Source organism: Corythoichthys intestinalis, chromosome 2 (genome assembly GCF_030265065.1).
Source record: "Corythoichthys intestinalis isolate RoL2023-P3 chromosome 2, ASM3026506v1, whole genome shotgun sequence".
Classification (NCBI taxonomy): domain Eukaryota; kingdom Metazoa; phylum Chordata; class Actinopteri; order Syngnathiformes; family Syngnathidae; genus Corythoichthys; species Corythoichthys intestinalis.
Genome location: NC_080396.1, coordinates 67,573,372 through 67,589,699, shown reverse-complemented (window position 1 = coordinate 67,589,699; position 16,328 = coordinate 67,573,372). Strand labels below are relative to the sequence as shown.

Here is a 16,328-nt window from a genome sequence, read left to right as displayed (position 1 = left end):
TAAGTACATTCCCAAAGTGATAGTAGTGGTCCTACCAGCAGGGAGTGCTGTGGCTGCGTCATAGCTTAAAGTCTACTAATACAACCAAACAAGCAAAACAATACAAAAAAAAAAAAAAAAAAACCCCACACACAAAAAAAGCGCAGTTACCTGTTCCAGTTGGTTTAGGGCTATTCGTGGTTCCCTCAAAAAATGGGTGTTTGCCAACAAAACCATGTGATTTTTAGTGGCTGAGCCTCATATATCTTGCATTGTATCTATACAAGTGAATGCTAGATAAAACCATTTGGCTAGACAACGGACGGATGACAGCTAGCAGGTAACTATTTTTCCGAACCTCGTTTGTAAATATAAATTTGCGTGTCTTTGGCCAATTCTAACATTGCCATGCATTTGAAATGTTTAAAGGCAGTAGTCAGTAATGCCTTTTCAGTTTAAGTGGCCTAAGATGCTGTAATTATTATTTTTGGTTGCAAGGTGTCAGTATGCAACCAAAAAGCAAATTTAATAAAGCATCCGCTATCCGTGGTGGGGCAACGACAGTTATGTTAGACGGAATGTCTCAGTACACCCAGGGCCCCGAGTACACCTTCAGGCCCGGTGTTCTGTCAACACCTGTTGTAATAGTCGAGGTTCATTCTCAGGAATGACAGCCTATAGACCCTACTCACATGACGTCACAACCACGCCTCCGCGCCATATTGTCCGTCAACTCGTCGTGTTGACGCATTACCGCTACGTAAATTCCTCCTATTATGGCGTGTTTTTCTGCTCGTTAACATTAATAATCAAAATGGTGAAGGCGTGTGTGGCGGTTGGTTGCAATAACAGAGAAGATAGACAAAGAGACTTGAAGTTCTACCGTATTCCGAGAGACCCGGGGAGAGGAGAGCGAGATGGACTGCTGCAATTCGACGAGAAAACTGGGCTCCAAACGATTACCACAGATTATGTAGTAGTCATTTTATATCTGGTAAGATGCATTTGATATATGATTAGAGGGTTTTGGGCTGGCAACCACAATTAAGATCATTGCGAGGCTAATCGCCGACAACATACAGTTTCAAATTGAAGATGCTTATTTCTTCCACCATCATTACATTCTGAATAATATTTAGCTGGTACCAAGTGAAAGAAGCTGGCCTCGTCTACGGATCATCAGTTGAACAGGTGTGTCCAAACCTTTTGCAAAGGGGGCCAGATTTGGTGTGGTAAAAATGCGGGGGGCTACCTTGGCTGATTTACATAGAACAATACATTTAAACAAATTTTAGCAAGCCCTTCTGTGTGTCACATTTGCTTTATTATTATTTTTTAATTCATAATTTCAACAGTCTCGTCTTTGTGGCGTTCTCTTTCGACACTCGGGCTCTTGCGAAATACTGCTGCTGTGAAATTAAATTAGCTTCAAGTTGCTATAATTTCTCGCTGCGTATCTTCCCTGTAATGTTTGTCGTACATGTCAGCGTGTCTTATTCGGTAATATCATTATCGCGTCACATCGAACTCTTTGAAAACAGCGACTGTCTCTTTGCAAATGAGACAGACACAGTTGTTGCGTGTTTTATTGAAGAAATAGTCCAATATCCACCTATCCTTGAAGCGTCGGCCATCGCAGTCAACTTTTTTGTTTTTAATTGATTGTTGCCATTTCAGAAAATTGGAAGTAAAGGGTCACACGGGGTAATGTTGCTTAGAGTGCTGCTCTTAAAGTTTTTCAAACTTTCGTGAGAATAGGCTGATTTTTTTGTGGACAAGATAGTTGTAGATATCAGGGTAGCAGATGTCAGGCAGAGAGGGCGAAGACAGCGGGTCGAAAAATATCAATTTAGGCATCAAATATGGATCTGGCGAATGGATAGACTGAAGCTTTTCCACATAACTCCTTTAATGCAACGCATCCAATGAGTTTACAGCGTCTGAAAGCACCAGGGCTTCCATGAATTGCACTATAAATTGCACGACAAATTGAAACCATTGAGAATACGGATAAACAATGACGGACAATATGGCGGCCGAATACAGCGACACGTCATTCTGTGACGTTGGTGAGTAGGGTCTATAGCGTTCTCCCATTTCTTGAAATGGCACGGGCAAATGGCAGCCCCATTTCTTAAAATGGCAGCTAATAGCATTCTCCCATTTCTTGGAATGGCAGCCAATAGCGCTCTCCCATTTCTTGAAATGGCACCGGCAAATGGCTGTCCCATTTCTTGGAATGGCAGCCAATAGCATTCTCCCATTTCTCGAAATGGCAGCCCCATTTCTTGGAATGGCAGCCAATAGCGTTCTCCCATTTCTTGTAATGGCACAGGCAAATGGCAGCCCCATTTCTTGGAACGGCAGCCAATAGCATTCTCCCATTTCTAGAAATGGCAGCCCCATTTCTTTGAATGGCAGCCAATAGCGTTCTCCCATTTCTTGTAATGGCACAGGCAAATGGCAGCCCCATTTCTTGGAACGGCAGCCAATAGCATTCTCCCACTTCTAGAAAAGGCAGCCCCATTTCTTGGAATGGCAGCCAATAGCGTTCTCCCATTTCTTGACATGGCAGCCCCATTTCTTGGAATGGCAGCCAATAGCGTTCTCCCATTTCTTGCCATGGCTGCCAATAGCATTCCATTTAGTGAAATAGCAGCCAATAGTGTTGCGGGTTACGCAGAGTGACAGCCAATGGTGATATGAGTTGCGTCGTAAATTCATCTATCGCTCCGGACGGCCTCAGATTTTCGGAAGAGAACAGAATTAGACAAGGATGGATTGCAATTTTCAGACGACCGGCCTACAACGAAATAGTTGAAACCGGTGAGTTTATTTCAAAGTTAAGGCTAATACCCTGTTATTTAAAAAAACAAAATAATAATCTGCGTTTTTGTACTTTTTAAGAAGGTAAACGTAGTAAGATAAACTCAATTCAATGTTTCTGATGTTCCAAGAAGTAAAAGTTCGTTGCTCGCCCGAGTTAGGCTACTAGCCTGTTGTTTTAAAAAGTATTCCCTGTTTTTAGTGTATTTAGTTAAGTCCGTAAACATTGTGAGACTAACCACAATCAATGTTGATGTTCTGTGTAGCCTCATTGAAAAATGTTTTTCTTGTACTTGAGTTTGTCTGCTGGTCTGGTGTTTTAAATGGTACAATGATCAATAGTTTTTGTAATTAGTACTTTTATCTCCCCGAGATTGATCCAATATTCAAAAGGAAACCCCATGGGTGCATAATTTTGAGTGACTCCCAAGAGGCGGCACGGTTCAAGAGGGAAAATAAGGCTAGACCTTGGACCCGTCCTGCCATAATACCAAATACTTAACCGAAATCTATGCAAGTGGAAGTCCACCAGTATGACATTGGCAGGCGGATTGTGAGGGGCTTTCTTCGGAGGGCACGTTTTGTAGAGACCGCCAGAATCCGCTGGCTTACCCGGATGTTGTTCTTTATGAAAGATATAGATTTTCAGCTGAAGGAATTTGTTACCTGTGCCAGCTGATCAATGCGGACTTCTGTAACGTAACCCGCCGAAGTCAGGCCCTCACAATTGAGCGGAATGTGTGCCTGTCCTTGGGCTCTTTCGCCTGCGGACAATACAGTATATGTATTCCATCGGTGATGCTGAATATCTGAGTAAGAACACTGTATGCCGTGCGCTTCAGAAAGTGGTGGGACTGGGGTATGAAAACGCTTCAAATTGATTATTGAAAATGCTATACAGAAACCTGTGTCGGCTTTACTTAATGAAAACGAATGTGGAGCTTTGCTCTCATACAAGAAATATGTTGAACAAACTTTTCCAGTGTTATTTCGTTGTGTAAATGCATTTATAATAATCATAAGTATGTAAAGTATTTAAACATTGAGAAAACTTTTTTTCTGCCAACTCGAAGGGATTAAAAAAAAAAAAAGTCAAATCAACTGATAGAACACACACACAAATATAAACAGGGGTGCACATAAGTGGTCCGCATGCGCGCATGCGTACTTGACGTATACAAACGCGCTGGCCCTCAACGGCTTCCATACGCTTTTGCGTACCGATGGCTGACAACTGTATTTGCGGCGGACACGAGATAATCACTTCTCAAAATCAATGGCAGCTCTGCGTTGCACTCCAGTCTGGTTCTAATAGCAGACAAACAACAAAGTCAAGACATCAAATAGCCTAGACTTGAGAGACATGAATTGTTTATAAGTCTTTACATTTGTGGCGTATAAAAAATGCCAGACAGCTGATGTGCCGCATGTACAGGTGTGGCCACCATTATTCCAACCCTTGATCTGTATCTTTGAGCCTGTGGTGAGCAAGATTTTTTTTTTTCTTTTTTCAAAAAACTACAAGATAGGGCCAGACCAACAGTAGTTGACCTCAAATATGGCCAATGGTAATTTTCTCCAACTGTAAAGACAATAAATAGTATTGAGTATTTCAACTTGTTATCACAAGATCATCTATGAATAGAAATTCTATTAAATTAGGGTTATCAATTTTAACAAGTCAAATATGCAGCGGTGCACATAAGTGGTCCGCATGCGCGCATGCGTACTGGACGTAGACAAACGCGCAGGCCCTTAACGGCTTTCATACGCTTTTGCGTACCGATGGCTGAGCACTGTATTTGTGGCGGACACGAGAAAATCTCTTCTCAAAATGTCAAAGAGGCAGGCCCCACTGAGTAATTATTTCCGTGTTCCCCCACCCCCGTCAAAGGACAGACAGACGACAGAGACGTCACCGGAGCTACCGAGAAAAGGACTTTTGCTGAAAAGTGGCTGCAGGAGGTACCATGGCTAGAAGCTATGTGGTACAAAATTTGCCGTGAGAATCCCAATGTCGCTGATAAGAGCAGCGCATTTTATGTAGGGTCAAAGAATTTCAGCCATCCAAACTTTGAAAAGCACGAAAAAAACAGCATGTGGCAATTAAGCAAACTATCGATGTCAGGCAGCACCCCACTCGCCCTATGGACAAGTGGCGGAATAAAGTTAATGAAGAGCAGCGCCATGCACTGACAAACGTGTTTTTGCTCGCATTTCACAAAGCTAAACATGCACGTTCAATGAGCTCTTATGAGGAGGACATCCCACTTTTACAAAGGCTTGGAGTTAATGTGGGAGCCGCATAATGCCCTTTATTTTGAATTAGTGCTTTTATGCATGGAAAATGAATGAATGAATGAATGTTTATTTCTTTACATTTCACTTCAAAGTAATGGCAATTTTGTTGTGCCAGTTGATGTTAATCAGGCATTAATTGTTAATATAATTAATTAAAGGTATTTGGCTCTAACTAAAGCTTGTCATAATTTTATCGCATCAGGCGGGTCGGCTCTCAAGCTCAATGAGGACCAAGTCACATCTCCAGGTCCTCCTCTGAGAACCTGGGCAAAAAAAATATGTGCACCCCTGAATATAAAAGATATAAATGTTTATTGAATATGCATCTTACAGTCTTGTTTAACTGTAAGAATTTGTTACAAAAGACGGGCTTTAATTTATTATCATTATGCACATGCAGGCATCGTCACAAATGTGATCACACAAAATGCAACCAGGCATCGCATCCCAGCATTTCCTTCTTCTCCTGAGTCCTCATAAATATAACATAAAACTTCGTTTTTTTTCCCTGCAAATCAAGTTACCATTTAATTGCTATGACCGGATCGGGCTGGATTTTTTTTAGGCCTGATCAAACCTCTACTCTGAGGATGTTCAAACGACATACATATTCATACAGTCAATGGGACAAAACATACAATCATCCTGCTTCATGTGGTGATGCAAATACGATAAATTATTTCTTACAGTTAACGTCCCAAATCATATTTTATTGTCCTGATAGCAGGCTTTATTTCTTTTCATGGACATATGTAAACTGGCATATTGACGCATTCACGCGGTCTGTAATTTTCTGCCAACAGACCAGTCGCATCCTATTTGCAGAAGCGGTGTTGGATTTCACGGTGAGGGTGGATTTTAATTCCTCATAACACCACATGATTATCGCGCATTCCTCCTCCGTTAAGTTAAAGTGCTCGTGCCATCTTCACAAGTAGTGTTTGACTCTGGTCTCCGCCCCCTTTCACTGAACGTGCAGTAACTCTGATTGGGTTGACACAGGTTCGACTAATCAACCTCATAATCAGCGTTGTAGCACCGACTGACCACAAATTAGGTAACCAGGTTTTGTCAACTCTGGTTACCCGCTGGTAAACAGGATTACTTCTGAGGATGTTGAACTCCATTCGTAGTATAGACCACTGATCCCTGTTCAGCCAATCTGTTTGGTCTTATTAATATCCCCAGCAAAAAGTGTCATGCAGGTTATGCTGTCCCTATGTTGAGACCAAACCTACGCCCTTGTAATATACACATTGTTGATTAAAAGGTTTTCTTGTATTTACTTCATCGTCATCAAGTTATTGTTGGTTTGCACATTTTACAACAACATACGTATATAGGCCAAAGTGCTTTGAAAATGAAAACAAAAACAGCAGGGAAGGAAAATACTCATAAATCATTTCAAGCAGAAATAACAAAATATATAAATGATACAACGAAATACAAACATTCCTAATAATTAATGCATGGGAACAGAGTCGATGCTAGTTTAAAGCTAGTTTATTAGGTGATAAAACACAAACAGTTTTGTCGTAATTTATATCCCATTATATAATTTTCCAGTAGTCACAGTAGCCTAATTTAATGAAGTAACACGACCGGGAATCGAACCTACATTTTATGTGCTATTTTTGTATTAATTACGGGGCACAAGTGCTACAAATGTGCAAGCGTTTGATGAATTTACGATGTAACTCGTATTGGTTGCCATTTCAAAAATGTGAACGCTATTTACGAAGCTACTCGTATCGCCATTGGCTGCCACTTGGCGTACTCGCAAGTCTTATTTTTCTGAACCTCTTTTGGGGTAAATTTTAAATCCGCTTGTTTTTGGCCAATTCTAACATTGCCATGAATTTGAAATATTTAAAGGCACTAGTAAGTAATGGCGTTTGAATTTAAGTGGCCTACGATCATTGTGGTATTATTTTTGGTTGCTAGGTGTCAGCATGCAATCAAAAAGCAACCTGAGCAGTTCATCCGGGGTGGGGCAGTGAATGTTCTTTTACAGGAAGAGTCTCCAGGCTGAGTCAAGCCCGGCTAGCTCAGTCGGTAGAGCATGAGACTCTTAATCTCAGGGTCGTGGGTTCGAGCCCCACGTTGGGCGTTAAACTTTTTCGCTTGATTCACTGTAATGGATTAGTCTGATGGTGAATTAGTCTGATGAGTACGTAACAAAAGGTATTAACTTTTAAATCGGACCCTTTATTATGCACTAATAAGAAAATTCCAAGTTACAGCAGCAAAGTAGACAAGAGCAGCACACACAAATCATGAGTTATGGCACTGTACATAAGATACTGGCCGTCTTAATTTATATATGCACAATTTTAGATAATATTTAATATTCTTTATCTTTATATACAGTGTATCACAAAAGTGAGTACACCACTCGCATTTCTGCAGATATTTAAGTATATCTTTTCATGGGACAACACTGACAAAAGGACACTTTTTGACACAATGAAAAGTAGTCTGTGTGCAGCCTATATATTACAGTGTACTCACTTTTGTTGCCAGGGGTTTAGATATTAATGGCTATATTTTGAGGGGAAAATTACAGTTAATTTATTTTCACTTTTCACTTTTGTTGCCAGGGGTTTAGATATTAATGGCTATATTTTGAGGGGAAAATTACAGTTAATTTATTTCCCCCTCAAAATATAGCCATTATTATCTAAACCCCTGGCAACAAAAGTGAGTACACCCCTTAGAAACTACATACATCCCTAAATGTCCAAATTGAGTACTGCTTGTCATCTACCCTCCAAAATGTCATGTGACTCGTTACAGGAGTGCTGTCAGCATTGCTGCAGAGAATGAAGAGGTGGGGTGTCAGCCTGTTAGTGCTCAGACCATACGCCGCACTCTACATCACATTTGTGTGCATGGCTGTCACCCCAGGAGGAAGCCTCTTTTGAAGACGGTACACAAGAAAGCCCGCCAAACAGCTTGCTGAAGACATGTCAACAAAGCACATGGATTACTGGAACCATGTCCTATGGTATGATGAGACGGGCAGGCTTTCTTGTCCACCATGAATGTCAAAGTCAAAACACCTGTATGTGTATAACAGTTCACAAATGAGATTCTGGGACAGTTTGGAATGCTGCAAAAAAGTGAAGCTTTCAGGAGCGCGTTATCTAACACCACAATACAGTGAGTGTATATATATGTATATGAAAATACAGTGGACAGTGGGGCAAATAAGTATTTAGTCAACCACTAATTGTGCAAGTTCTCCCACTTGAAAATATTAGAGAGGCCTGAATTGTCAACATGGTTAAACCTCAACCATGAGAGACAGAATGTGGAAAACCCCCCAGAAAATCACATTGTTTGATTTTTAAATAATTTATTTGCAAATCATGGTGGAAAATAAGTATTTGGTCAATTCCAAAAGTTCATCTCAATACTTTCTTATGTACCCTTTGTTGGCAATAACGGAGGCCAAACGTTTTCTGTAACTCTTCACAAGGTTTTCACACACTGTTACTGGTATTTTGGCCCTTTCCTCCATGCACATCTCCTCTGGAGCAGTGATGTTTTGGGGCTGTCGTTAGATTTTATATTGGGTTGAGACCTGGAGACTGGCTAGGCCACTCCAGGACCTTGAAATGCTTCTTACGAAGCCACTCCTTTGTTGCCCTGGCTGTGTGTTTGGGATTATTCTCATGCTGAAAGACCCAGCCATGTCTCATCTTCAATGCCCTTGCTGACGGAAGAAGATTTTCATTCAAAATCTCTCCATACATGGCCCAATTCATTCTTTCCTTTACACAGATCAGTCGTCCTGGTCCCTTTGCAGAAAAACAGCCCCGAAGCATGATATTTCCACCAATATGCTTCACACTGGGTATAGTGCAACTCAGTATTCTTTTTCCTCCAAACAAGAGAACCTGTGTTTCTACCAAAAAGTTCTATTTTGGTTTCATCTGACCATAACACATTCTCCCAGTCCTCTTCTGGATCATCCAAATGCTCTCTAGCGAACCGCAGACGGGCCTGGGCGTGTACTTTCTTCAGCAGGGGGACCCGTCTGGCAGTGCAGGATTTGAGTCCCTGGCGGCGCATTGTGTTACTGATAGTAGCCTTTGTTACTGTGGTCCCAGCTCTCTGTAGGTCATTCACTAGGTCCGCTCGTGTGGTTCTGGGATTTTTGCTCCCCGTTTTTGTTATCATTTTGACGCTACGGGGTGAGGAGTAGGGATGGGAATTGATAGGATTTTTACGATTCCGATTCCATTATCGATATTGCTTAACGATTCGATTCTTTATCAATTCTCTTATCGATTCTAATTTGGGAAAAAAGAAGAACAAACGTTTTGATTGGCATCGAGTTTGTTTAATCAGAAGTCACAACCTTACAAACTCACAACGAGATCAAAAGAGGCCCAAAGCCTCAATGTTAACTGTGTCAATAAGTGGCAAATACACAAGAATGTGTAACATTTTACTGAAACATTTATCTAATAGAAATAAAAAATATTGGTATATATATATAGGCAGATAGGTTTTTGTTCTGCCTTTGGCAATATGTGTTAAAGCAGGGGTCCCCAAACTTTTTCCTGTGAGGGCCACATAACTTTTCCCTTCTCTGATGAGGGGCCGGGGTCAGTTTGTTACAGAAAAAGTGTGACGATTGCAGAAGTGCATAAATGTAAAAAATTATTGTTTTTCAGAAAGCCACAATCAAATAACCCTTTCTGGATTCTTTATAATAATAATAATAATAATAATTAATAATAAAAACACTATTAATCAAATAGATAATAACCAAATAACCCTCTCTGAATTCTTCAAGGCCAGAAAATAAATAACACGATTGAGGAAAAAAAAAAAAAAATTCAAAATGGCCGGACCAAATGTGGAGGCGGGCCATATTTGGGCCGCGGGCCGCAGTTTGAGGACCACTGGAGCGCGCATACACCCAAAGAAGAAATGGCGCATCCAAGTGAGTGAGAGAGGGAAACACTTCTACGAGCCTACGTTCTTTGTTAATGTTAATATCTACAGAGGCAACGCCTGTATGTATCATCTTTTGTGTTGTTGTTGTTGTGTTTCCACTCGCGATCGGACACTTAAGTCCAGTTGTGTAGTGGTTTGAACGATGTGCTAATGCTAGCGAACGAATGCTAACCATACTGTTATTAGCAGCTAATCATCGCTGATTTACTTTGATGCAAACCTGTTTGTTATTGGGGACGAAATTGATTTGTTTCATTTCTATTCTTAGTTTCACTCTTCAAGTGATGGTTGAATAAAGTCAGCAAATTATACCAACGTCTTCTGCATCGTCATTTGGGAGTTTAGCTAACTGTATAGCCGGGACTTTGTACTGTGAAGACACACTTTCAAGCGTTTGAACCTACGTGCTGTCATTGTTATGTTTATGGCTGCAATGCTCGTGCTTACCCGTCGTAACCTTTCATTTTCACACTCTTTCCTGGTGAAGTGTAGTCAAACTTTGGAGCGAGTGGTTCTTGGCGCCATGCTAGTTTGATGCATTTGGACAACAAGACAGTCACGACGCAATATGCGTCTTCAGGACTCGTTAAAGGGATCGTTAAGGCTTTTTCATTGTGATGTCGAGGCCTCGAAACACTCGGAACCGGTTCCGAATTGGAATCGGATTTCGATTCCCATCCCTAGTGAGGAGCGAGTTGAAAGTCTGTGTTGCTCAACCACAGCCCCAAAACATCACTGCTCTAGAGGAGATCTGCATGGAGGAATGGGCGAAAATACCAGCAACAGTGTGTGAAAAGCTTGTGAAGAGTTACAGAAAACATTTGGCCTCCGTTATTGCCAACAAAGGGTACATAACAAAGTATTGAGATGAACTTTTGGTGTAGACCAAATAGTTATTTTTCCACCATGATTTGCAAATAAATTCTTTAAAAATAAAACAATGTGATTTTCAGTTTTTTTTTTTCCACATTCTGTCTCTCATGGTTGAGGTTTAACCAAATTGACAATTACAAGCCTCTCTAATATTTTCAAGTGGGAGAACTTGCACAATTAGTGGTTGACTAAATACTTATTTGCCCCACTGTATGTATGCATGTAAGTATGCATGTTTGTGCGTGTACATATACAGTATATTAGGGTTGTACCGAAAGCAAAAACTTTGGCTGAAATTAAAAACCGAATATTGAAAACACTTCATCGAAAACCGATACTCCGAATAATACACATGTATACAATTCATTTTTTAATTTCTTTTAAAAAAAATATTATAATATAAAATACGGTCCCTTCTCACAAGTACGCAAACATCTTTCAAAATGTTCTACGAACTCCGAGAAATTTTGTTTGAAAGGTGCAGATTCTGAAACTCATTGGGAGGGTGCGTTCCCGGCGGCAGCAAGCATTTTGTGGCAAACCCTGAATGCATCCTGTATCAGAGATGTCGTCGTCGTCCTGGCCTTCTGTTCAGTGGAAGTCAAGGCCGATGAAACCTTGATGAATGCACTTTCTTGGAAGTTTGAGACAAAATGGATCTCTCCAGTTGCTAAGCTAAATGAGATCTTGATGTACATTTGTGTGGAACTGTAGTTCACAACAACAAAAAACTATTCTGTTCTCACCGAAACTTGTAAAGCTCTTTACAAGGGTATTACAATCTTTCAGACTCCTTAAATAAGATTCACTGTTTTCTTGTGCAACAAGTGGAATCGATTGAGAGCCAGGCGAGCGGGCCAAGTCGTAGCGGCGATGAAGCCGAGCAAAGTTGGTCCCAGCCAGATTAAACGGCGACTGGCAGAGGGGTTGTGGAAGTCGTGGAAAAAATGTGACTAAAAGAAGTGGTTGACCATAAAATTATTGTACTAACTAGGGATGTCCCGATCCGGGTTTTTGCACTTCTGATCCAATACCAATATTGTTTTGCACTTCCGATCCGATACCGATACTGGCCGATACCGATACCGGCCTATCTAAGCATGTATTAAAGTTTAAAGTTATTTAGCCTCTCCTTACTTAGTTGTCAGACTCATGTTGAAAAGGGTTTTAGTACTCTTGATAACAACTAGCCAGCTGAATTAGGTGAGTTTGAATAACACACAATGGTTGGTAACAAGAAACTGACCTGTTGATTCAGTGACAAACACAAAACATTATAAATAACAAACAGAAATGGCATGGTCAGTCAGTAAAATGTGCAAATAATATTGTAAACTGTCAGTGGAAAATCCCACAAACCCCCCAAGCTATTAGATGCTTTTAATGTTTCGTGCATTAGTTACAATAATTGTATAAAAAGCCTCTCAGGTTTAAATAAACGACTATTTCAGTATCAAGTTAACATTTTAAAACAGTGAATAAAATACTCAAGTCCCCATTCTGTATCCACAGCTTTAAACTACATTCAATTAGTTTAATTTTGTGAATCAACTGTCAAAGTTGTTAAAATTGCTCCCGTTATTCCATAATTTCCCTTCTGTCTACTTTTGACATGTGAAAGTTTTAAAACTGTTTTGAAGATAGTAGAGATGAAACGAATACTCGAGCAACTCGAGTTTAAAAACTGATCCGAGTAATTTTATTCACCTCGAGGAATTGTTTAATTTTGCCAGATCTAAGCATCACGTTTTGCCTGGACTACTTTTCATGCGGGACAATGCGCTGACGTCACGTGCGTAGAGGAAGAATCAATAAAAGAATAAAAAAAAAAACGTACTCCAGCCGACAGCCGCTACAAACTACGCCGACGTTGCTAAAAACTATGCCCGCATGTATGATGCTACGATGGTAGCAGGTAGCGTCTGATGCATCTCATAGATATCGCATATATATAGAACTAGATGCAAAATGACAGACTCGGCCGCGTCTGGGTGGCGTTAGTAAACAGCCGCCATCTTCAAGCAGTAGATTTCTCAGCGCTAATAAATATAACATAACTGTCACTCAATCACGTAACGTTAGCCCTGAGGAAGGCTATGTTTCTATTAATTATGACCACTGTCGATGCGTGGCTAACCTGTTTTACATACTGGCTTTATTTAATCTGTGAAAACATAGCGCTGCAGAGTGATGGGGTTGTAAAATAAAAAATGCTAACTGTCAATTTTAGCTCAGTAGTCTTTGCTGGATAAAACACCAAGTAGCACTGGTCCCTAATGTGCTTTAATACAGCAGGTATCATACATTTATTTTGAACACTGCAAAAACTTAAAATCCTATCAGGACTTACAGTTTAGACTAACTCAAAACTTAAATAGAAGTTAAAAATAGCTTGACACAAATGGAAATTCAATTGAAACATGTGGGAAAAACACTAAGCTTTTAAGTGCTGTGTATTACCAAGCGTAATTAAATTACATTTTTAGATAAGAAATTTTTTTTTTTTTTTTAAATAAGATCTAGAAGTTTTTTTGAGTGAAAGCAGTGATTTTTTTTCCTAGTCACATCTGACATGCAATTGTTGGCTGTTTTCAACAATGTACATCAAAAATAAAGACATTGATTGACTGAAAATGGTTCAATATTAGATGAAATGTCTTTTTTTTCTCATGTATATTTTATCCGATTACTCGATTAATCGACAGAATTTTCAGTCGATTAGTCGATTACTAAAATATTCGATAGCTGCAGCCCTAGAAGATAGATTCAAGTCAACATTTTGCCGATTTAGGAGTATTTTAGATAAAAAGTTAATTAGGTTCGCTTGGAAGGTTCACTACAACAGCCTACAAGGGAAGTCTCCTGCTTTAAGATGGCGGCTGTTTACTAACGCACGTAGTTTTCAATGCATGTGTTGCTAACGGCGTTGAGTCTGTCATTTTGCATCTAGTTCTATATACATATGATATATATTAGACAAGCATGATATATACTCTCGGGACGCAATGCCGTCTGTTTCTCATTACGTCCCGAAGACCGCGCTGTGTATTAATTCCGCTTTACTTGACATGTTTCAATAATCGAAATTTGGATGTTTGTGAATTGTTCTCGAATCTTCCACGGCCGAATCGCTGAAGGATGTAATGACGTCTGGGCGTGTTGTACCGTGGTTCTAATGATGCGTTCCAGAAAAGCGGGATGTCGGACTTTTCCGACCTCCGACCAGGAAAATATCATTGGAACGCCACTCGAACTGGGAGGTCCAAGTCGCGAAGTCGGAGAAAAAAATAACTAAACCAAATTCCAAGTTGTTTCAATCTGACGTCACTGGACAAAATGGCGCTCAAGAAAACATATTGAATGATAACACAATAATGAAGTAAATCAAGTTTATTTGAGACGCCATATATTTTTTCTCATACAGTGAATTATCTGTGTTGCGCTATGTTTTTATATTGACGATCAGCAAAGGATGTAACTTTAAAAATGCAGTTTACAGTGTGGGCAATAACGCAGCCGTCGTTTTTCCTCTACTATTTGACCACTTATAGGAAGGCAGGTTCGCTGGAGGTCAAAATGTCTTTGGATGACCAAAATAAAACACACCTCATCACGATCAGCCATCTTTGTTGTTTACATTTGCTTGGAACGCTTTGAGGTCGGAACTGGTACCATCCGAGTGAGATAAATCCGACTTCCCACTTCTCTGGAATGCAGCATAAAAGTGTTGGATGGTGCGTCTTTACTCACGAGAGATAATGGCTCGTCATCCAGAATGAATTCTTCGGCAATGACTCTTGTTATTCCCCGGGCTTTAGGACTGTCGAGTGCCAGTTTGTCACTCATAGCAAAAGTTTCTGCCAGTGTTAGTTGCGTAGGACCCTTCTTTTTGTCTTCGGTTTTCTTAACATACTCCATATATTGTTTGTGGTGGTATGTCGCTAAATGCTTGATTAGGTTGGTTGTATTAAAACTTCTTACAGCTTTACCACCACACTTGACTTTATTGTGTCTATGTTGCACTCTGCCTCTTCGTCTTTGTTGTCCTTTAAGGTGAAATGATCCCACACAGCTGACATTTTTACCGATAAAGTCTCTCGGTAAATTGGGAGACGGTAATGTAGTGTGTTGAAGGAGTGCCGTAAAATGCGGACCGGATTTTAGGTAAACCGAAGCAAAAACTGGAATGGATTATGTATATCGGTGCGCTGGAAAACACGGACCGGATTTTCAAAAAAAAAAACTGGATCAGAAGTCTGGATCGGAATTTTTCCGTGTCGGCCGATCCGATGCGCATTTTTTTGCCCATATCGACGTCCGATCCGATCCAAATATTGGATCGGGACATCTCTAATACTAACCCACAGCAAATGCATATGTGTGCATTTAAATACTACTTAATTTGTGTACTGCTCGCTTGATTAAACTCCAAACTACTCACGCATGGGCTCAAATGCACTATCCTCGATGTGATGTGGGACATCAATGAAAGCAAGTTCAGAACGAACGTGTAGAAGCGATGAAGCATATTTATATATTTCTTTGATACCTCAAAATACTTCCAAACCGCGGACATGTTGGCTGTGAGCCAGTAGTGTTTCTCCCCGTGTTTTGATGACGTCATCACAAGAGGACTATGGTTCTTTTCACGATTCGGTGGTAAACCTTCGGCCTTTTAACTGGAAACCGAAAATGAAATTTTAGCTATTTTTGGCCGAAAGTTTTTGGCACTGAATTTTCGGTCACATTTCTATATGCATATATGTGTGTCAACATACTGTATATATAAGTGTGTGTACATATGTATATCCAGAAAAATCCAGAAATCACAGTGTATACTTTTTTAAACAATTTATTTGTATTATACTGCTGCAAATAAGTATTTGAACACCTGTCTGTTAGCTAGAATTGTGAGCCTCAAAGACCTGTTCATCACCTTTAAAAGTCCACCTCCAGTAGAGGTGGACATTTTGAGTCTGACTTTTTGACCTGTTTGAGGCGGTTAGCTGCATATAAACACCTGTCCACCCCATACACCCCAAAGAGCTGTCCAAAGACACCAGAGACAAAATTGTAGACCTCCTGTACAAGGCAGGAACGTTGCAGGGCAATTACCAAGCAGCTTGGTGATATAAGATCCACCGTTGGAGCAATTATTAGAAAATGGAAGGAGCTAAACATGACTCTCAATCTCCCTCGGACTGGGCCTGCATGCAAGATCTACCTCGTAGGGTCTCAATGAGCCTAAGAATGGCGAGGTATCAACCAAGAACTACAGAGGAGGAGCTGGTCAATGACTTAAAAGGCCCTAGGACCACCATTTCCAAGGCTACGCTTGGTAATACACAAAGACGCCAATGTTTAAAATCATGCATGGC

At 40.4% G+C, this 16,328-nt stretch overlaps 1 protein-coding gene and 1 non-coding gene across 3 annotated transcripts in view; both read left to right on the top strand.

Moving 5' to 3' along the window:
- Window positions 1-126: 126 nt before the first annotated feature.
- Window positions 127-16,328, top strand: part of LOC130909824 (MYND-type zinc finger-containing chromatin reader ZMYND8-like) — a 49,472-nt gene continuing 33,270 nt past the window's right edge. For both annotated transcript variants that reach the window (XM_057826732.1, XM_057826724.1), the window contains exons 1-2: window positions 127-319; window positions 7,903-8,113. The gene's annotated coding sequence lies outside the window, so the exon portion shown is untranslated. The remainder of the gene's footprint in view (window positions 320-7,902; window positions 8,114-16,328) is intronic.
- trnak-cuu (transfer RNA lysine (anticodon CUU)) lies at window positions 7,144-7,216 on the top strand. Its single transcript has one exon. It is a non-coding gene; the product is annotated as a tRNA-Lys (tRNA).